This window comes from Cynara cardunculus (genome assembly GCF_001531365.2).
Source record: "Cynara cardunculus var. scolymus isolate 2C chromosome LG 17, CcrdV1, whole genome shotgun sequence".
NCBI lineage: Eukaryota > Viridiplantae > Streptophyta > Magnoliopsida > Asterales > Asteraceae > Cynara > Cynara cardunculus.
The window spans coordinates 26,940,644-26,948,412 of NC_037544.1; positions in this window are offsets into that span (position 1 = coordinate 26,940,644).

Genomic DNA, 7,769 nt, shown 5'->3' on the forward strand with positions numbered 1-7,769 from the left:
AATTTCGATTTCTTTTAATATATAGTTTTGGGCTATTTTTAGAATAAATAATAAAATAAAATATCAACTTTAATTTAGGAAAACTCGATGGCATTACATGGGATGCAACTTAACTTTATCTTTGTCAAGAACCCATAAGTGATCATAGTTCTGGTTGTTGGTCTGTTTAGGAAGTTAGGGCGGACGTTGAAAGCTTCAGACGTCATCATCTTGGATATTCACCTCTAAACCTGTAAGTTCTCACGGCCCCACTTTTAATGCGTTGTCTATTTTATCGGGGGGAAAGCATGAGAGTAAGCAAACTATGCGTATTTATTTATTTAAACCATTGGACTAAAGAACTGTTTAGTCAAGCTTTGTTTGAAACCATCGGACTAAAGAACTGTTTAGTCAAGCTTTGTTTGATACCATCGGACTAAAGAACTGTTTAGTCAAATTTATTGTGTCATGAAATATTGTCTGTTATTGCACTTTGAAATAAATGCTAAATTGATGTGCTTGGGAGTATATTTTCCAAATAAAGTCCCCGTCCGTAAACGCTACTTGTTAACTCGGGTACATCCCCGAGCCGTGGTATTGTGGATAGCCGCTATTGTGTTGACAGTCCCACCCAGAAAGGGGTGCACATTACCTATGTTTTCTTGTCTAATCATGTGGAATTTGGACCACCGCTGAATTAGTACATCTACGAACTGTGAGACCTAAGTAAGTGTACGGGCAACTTAAGGTCGTTCGTAAAATAATGGGGCAAGTTGGTCAGGTAAGACTCAGTAGCGTCTCAAGTTTTTACATCGTGGAAGATTTATATTTATTAAGTGCAAAAGATTCGCATAAGTTTGCAAATATTTGGTTTATGCATTAAAATGTTTTATGCATGTGAAAACCCGTGAGCTCACCAACTCTTTGTARTTGACTCGTTTTATGTTCCATGYTTTTCAGGTAACAAGTAAGAATTGCAGTACCTTGGGAGCATACTCGTGGCAAAACTGATTAAGTTCGAAATGGAAGTTTTTGTAAAAGAAGTGTTTATCAAAAAWTTTGGTTATGATATTAAACTCGTTTTATTTTGTAAAATTGAAAGGTGTTATTTATTAATTGTTGTTGTGACTCGCTTGCCTRTTACATCGCGTGTTTCCGCTTTAGCGGGGTGTGACAGATTTGGTATCAAAGCAGCAGTTATAGAGAACGCTGGTTTTCCTTAAAAACCATCGACTATAACCAAAAAATTTCAAAATGGAATTTTCAAGTAATCTGGAATCATATGATTTTAAAGYGGGTCACATTATTATATGTCGATTAAACAGAGCATGATCACCTGTGTTTAACTTACATATAATAAGAAGAACTTAATCGGTTGTACTAGAGATATGCTCCCGTAAAGAAATTGTTATGAAAAGCATGATTTTATGTGTTATGCTCACTATGAATATCCATTGCCCTAGAAGGACCAGAGACGTTGGGTAGAAAACCCTTATTTTGTTAAGTGTCCATGTTGGACCAGAAGCTCTGGTTAGTAAGACCAGAGGCAATGGGATAGAAATTCCATAAAATTTCTAAGTGTTTAAGTGGCATCAGAAGCTCTGGTTAGAAGGACCAGAGGCAATGGGATAGAAATTCCATAAAATTTCTAAGTGTTTAAGTGGCATTAGAAGCTCTGGTTAGAAGGACCAGAGGCCATGGAATAGTAATTCCTTAAATTTGTTAAGAGTTGATGAATGCACCAGAAGCACTGATGAGAAGAAAACCAGAGATCGAAGGACGGGTTACTTAGTTCTTTTCTAAGTATGGACGTTGAACCAGAGGCTCTGGTCTTGTAACCAGAAGCTCTGGTAAGTGCATTATGAGGAACCAGAGGATCGATGGACGAGGAATCCATTATTATTCTAAGTGTGGATGTTAAACCAGCTGTTGATAAAATAGAATTCCATTGGTTTGCAAGAGGACCGATGGATGAGAAATCCTTTCCTAAGGATTTTAGTTGAACCAGATGCTCTGGTCATGAGACCAGAGACTCTGGTCATGGAACTAGAGGCTCTGGTAGTACAACCAGAGACTTTATATTTGAGAGTCTAGTTTGATTTCCACTCTTAGCCTTGTTTAGAAGCTTTGGCTATATCTCTAAGTATTTATAGATGGCGTATTTAGTAATTAAGATTATTAATGTCGCAGATCACTATGGCGTCGTCCGATCCTAGTGAATACTCAGTCGATGAATCCGGTTACGTGGTTGGCCACTCTAGAAGAAACTCAGCCCACAATGAAGAGATAGACCCGTATGAGCAGGACACTGCGACCAGTGGAGCATCTGCCTCTCCACAAGCATCATTCCTACCCCCATCGGAGCCGGCACCCGATGTTCCACCACGAACCTATCATGGCTCAAGGATCAAAGTCACGCCAAGGAAGAGCATTCCACTGCCGCAACGTGTGGCATTTGAGGACTCTGTTAGAGTCATAGGGGAAACATCCCGACCACAATTGGGGAGCAGGATAACTCAAGTGGTGACCGGGGTACCTGCGTCCTGCACCCGGGGCATGAATCCGGCTGAAAGAGAATGGGTAAGGAGAATTGCATCCGATACGCAAGTGCACCAGACCCGGCTGGGATACCACCACCACATACTAAACAACATGTCTGATGTGATGGAAGCACACCATTAGCGCATGTTGAGTAACACGGACGCTGTCGCTGCAGCAAGGCAGGAAATAAGGAGGTTGTACAGATGGTTGGTAGTGAGTGGAGTGATGATGCTAATTTTGGGAATTGTGATAGGATGGATGTTGTTCTAGAAGAATGATTAGTGGTAGGATTCCCACTCTTTTGTGTAGAAACTCATTATCCTGTTTTGTGTGACTATAAACATCTTTGAATGCATAATGTCTTTTTGGGAAACGCTTATTTATGTCAAGTCGTGGTGTGCATAAGTTAACCTATTCTGATTGTGTAAGTGCTTGAATAACATCCATGCGATGAACACTCTTGGTATCATTTAAATGCCTGAAAGCTATCACCCTTGTTATTGCCATAAAAATAACGAATTCCCTTCTGACTTAGGCCTAAAAAGATGTTGCCAAGGAGAGAAAATCCCGAGATTGCACGACTTGTGTTAGAACAACTTCTGGCAGCACTCCCCAACATAGTCAGTCAAGTGGCTGCTGGCATGAATGTTAACCAACCAAATAATCCAGAGCCGAAGGGGGCTAGGGAATGCACTTATAAATCCTTTAGATCTTGCAACCCGAAAGAATTCAATGAAACCGAAGGAGCAGTAGGATTATTATCATGGCTCGAAAGCATGGAGTATGTTCTTCACATTAGTAAATGTACTGAAGCAAATAAAGTAGAATATGCGGCATGTTTGTTGCAAGAAATGGCACTTACCTGGTGGAATACATTAGTGCAAACTAGAGGCCGAGAAGCGGTCAACCAGCTTTCTTGGGAAGAATTTAAGAAATTGCTAAAGGATGAATACTGCCCAAGAAGCGAACTCCAAAAGTTAGAAATGGAGTTATGGAATCATGAAATGAAAGGAGAAAATATAGCTGCTTATACAGCTCGATTCCATGAGTTGGCGAATCTAGTACCTCATTTAGTAACACCGGAGGAAGTCCGCATTGAGAGGTATATTTGGGGATTGTCCCCAGAGATTAGAGGAAACATTACCTCGGCAAATCCAAAGACTCTACAGGAGGCAATAGACATTGCCACCAAACTCACGAATAATGCGATTCGATCAGGAGAATTTGCCAAGGGAAAAAGAAAGATGGAGGAGCAGGGGAATCGAAGGTCTGGGGGAAGGTATGACAAGAATAGGAGAGTGATAGGAAATTTTGGGGCACAAACTCAGGCAGTAACTCAAGGAGGTACGACTAAGTGTAATAGATGCAAATATCCACATCGGGGGAATTGCATCATTTGTCAAAGATGCCAGCTAGGGGGTCATACAACAAAGGACTGCCGAAGACGATTATGTTTCGATTGTGGGAGCCTAGATCATATGAGGAATGTATGCCCAAGGAGGAAACAAGGAGCAAATGCAAGCCAAGCCCGACCAACCAGTCAAGGAAACCCAGAAGGTCAGGCACGGGGCAGAGCGTTTGAGATCGGAGCCAAAGAAGCTAGATATGATCCCAATGTGGTTTCAGGTACGTTTCTTCTGAATAATGAATTTGCATCAGTTTTATTTGATTCAGGGGCAGATAGGAGTTTTGTATCACTAGATTTTGAGCCTAAGATTAACTTAAAGCCCCAAAGGTTGGAAGAAGCTTATGTAATTGAGTTTGCTAATGGCCAAGAAATTAAGGCTAAAGACATAATTAAGGATTGCACTCTAAGTTTAGCTAATAAGGATTACAGCATAGACCTTATACCGATTGAATTAGGAAGTTTTGATATAGTTATCGACATGGATTGGCTATCCAAAAATCAAGCTGAGATTGTCTGTTCAGAGAAGACTATCCGGATTCCTCAAGATGGAAATGACCCAATTGTGATTCAAGGAGACAAGTCAGATCGAAAAATTAAGATAGTATCCTGCATAAAGATGCGAAGGTATTTGAAGAAGAATTGCGCTGCATTTCTGGCACATGTGATTGATGGAAAGGTCAAGGAGAAAAGCATTGAGAATTTCCCTGTAGTTCGGGAGTTTTCTGACGTATTTCCTAAGGATTTACCAGGACTACCCCCGCCAAGACAAGTCGAATTCGGTATCGACTTAATTCCTGGAGCTGCCCCAGTGGCGAAGGCACCATATCGCTTGGCACCATCGGAGATGCAAGAAACGTCAAATCAACTCCAGGAGTTCTTAGATAGGGGATTTATAAGACCAAGTTACTCACCATGAGGTGCACCGGTTCTGTTCGTTAAAAAGAAAGATGGGTCAATGCGAATGTGCATTGATTATAGGGAACTTAATAAATTGACCATCAAGAACATATACCCTCTTCCTAGAATCGATGATCTGTTTGATCAACTCCAAGGAGCGGTATATTTTTCCAAGATTGACCTACGATCTGGATACCACCAAGTGAGAGTTCGGGAAGTGGACATTCCCAAAACAGCCTTCAGAACTCGTTACGGTCATTACGAATTTCTGGTTATGCCATTCGGGCTAACCAATACACCGGCTGTTTTTATGGACCTAATGAATAGAGTTTGTAGACCGTACCTGGATAAATTTGTAATCGTCTTCATAGACGATATATTAATTTATTCACGAAGCAGGGAGGACCATGAGCAACATCTGAGGATAATATTAGAGTTACTCCGAAACCATAAATTGTACGCAAAATTTTCTAAGTGCGAATTCTGGATTCGTGAAGTACAATTTCTTGGTCATATAGGCAATGAGAAAAGGATTCAGGTAGATCCTACCAAGATTGAGGCCATTAGGAAATGGGAAGCCCCAAGAACCCCTACGAAAATCCGTCAATTCCTTGGTTTGGCAGACTATTATCGGCGATTCATCGTGAACTTTTCGAAAATCGCACAACCACTCACAGCCTTAACCCAGAAGGACAATAAATTTATTTAGAGTGAGAAACAAGAAGAAGCATTTGAGACTCTTAAGCAGAGGCTATGCAATGCACCTATTTTATCTTTACCAGAGGGGTCGGAAAACTTTGTGGTCTATTGAGATGCATCATCAAGGCTTAGGATGCGTGCTAATGCAAAAAAAAAAAAACAAGGTCATTGTGTATGCCTCAAGGCAACTTAAAGTGCATGAGAAGAATTATACTACACATGACCTCGAATTGGGGGCAGTAGTATTTGCACTTAAGATTTGGAGGCATTATCTTTACGGCACCAAATGCACCATTTTCACTTATCATAAAAGCCTTCAACATATACTAAATCAAAAGATGCTGAACATGAGGCAACGGAGGTTGGTCGAACTTCTCAACGATTATGATTGTGAAATAAAGTATCACCCGGGGAAAGCTAATGTGGTAGCAGACGCCTTAAGCCGGAAAGAAAGGGTGAAACCGTCAAGGGCACGAGCCATGGGAATGTTGGTCCAAACAAACCTGAAAACGCAAATTCTTGAAGCTCAAGAAGAGGCGTTAAAATCAAAGAATTTGAAGAACGAAACCCTGCACCACTTAGAAAAGGAATTCGAAACTCGAGAAGATGGGGTGCGTTACTTCAGAAATAGAGTTTGGATACCAAGAAACGACGATCTTCGGTCAACAATTCTAGAGGAAGCACATCACTCTAGATACTCTATTCACCCAGGATCCGATAAGATGTACAAAGGACTAAGAGAATATTACTGGTGGTCAGAAATGAAAAAGGACGTTGCTTTGTACGTAAGTCGATGTTTAACCTGCGCAAGGGTAAAAGCTGAACATCAGAAACCATCTGGTCTTCTTCAACAACCAGAGATTCCCCAATGGAAGTGGGATCAGATATCAATGGATTTTGTTACAAAGTTACCTAGAACCAGGAGAGGATATGACTCAATTTGGGTCATAGTGGATCGGCTTACGAAATCCGCACACTTTTTACCTGTTCGAGAAGACTTTAATACGGAAAGGCTTGCGCAATTATATATCAATGAAATCGTATCGCAGCATGGAGTACCTATTTCAATCATATCAGACAGAAATAGTCGTTTTACTTCTCGATTATGGCAATCAGTTCAAAAGGCACTAGGCACGAGGCTGGACTTGAGCACCTCCTATCATCCTCAGACGGATGGGCAAACGGAAAGGACAATCCAAATGCTAGAGGATATGTTACGAGCCTGTGTGATAGACTTTGGAGGCAGTTGGGATACTCATCTGCCATTGGTTGAGTTTTCCTACAATAATGGATATCACACCAGTATCCAGTGTGCACCGTATGAAGCCTTGTATGGACGTAAGTGTAGATTCCCACTCAGTTGGTTGGAAATTGGTGACAGACAGCTGACTAGGCCTGACATTATCCAGGAGACAACTGACAAAATCTCAATCATCCAAGAAAGGCTTAAAGCTGCGAGAGATCGTCAGAAGAGCTACGCTAATAACCGAAGGAAACCATTGGAATTTCTAGTGGGTGATAAAGTCCTTTTGAAAGTATCTCCATGGAAAGGGATTGTACGCTTCGGAAAGAAAGGAAAGCTTAGTCCAAGGTATGTTTGTCCATTTGAAATACTTGAAAGAGTAGGACCGGTTGCATACAAACTAAGCTTACCCCCAGAGCTGAGTGTCATCCATGATACATTTCATGTATCAAACCTTAAGAGATGTTTAACCGACGAAACATTGGTTCTACCTTTGGAAGACATTCAAATTAATGAACGGTTACGTTTCATTGAAGAGCCGATTGAAATCCTCGACCATAAAGACAAGCAATTGAGGCATAGCAAGATCCCAATTGTAAAAGTGCGTTGGACTTCGAGGCATGGACCAGAGTTCACGTGGGAAAGAGAAGATTTCATGAAAAGTAAATATCCCCATTTGTTAGCAAGCAAGTCATGATCTGAGGTTGACGAATAAATTTCGGGATGAAATTTTTCCGACATGGGAAGACTGTGACATTCGGTCATTTCTGAGCCTCAGGTTAGCACTTTATTATAGATCCTATATTTAAAATTATAAATTTATTAGGATCTAGTCATGGTGGTTAGAGTTCATCTGACTCAGTACCCAAAGTTTAGCTTGGAAGATCACGCCTCAGAAGACAACTGATAAAGTTAACTTGTGTAATGCCAAATATTTTAGAAACGTTCCAAATAAAATAAAGTTGATATTATAAACTTTTAAAATTAAAATACAAAAGTCTC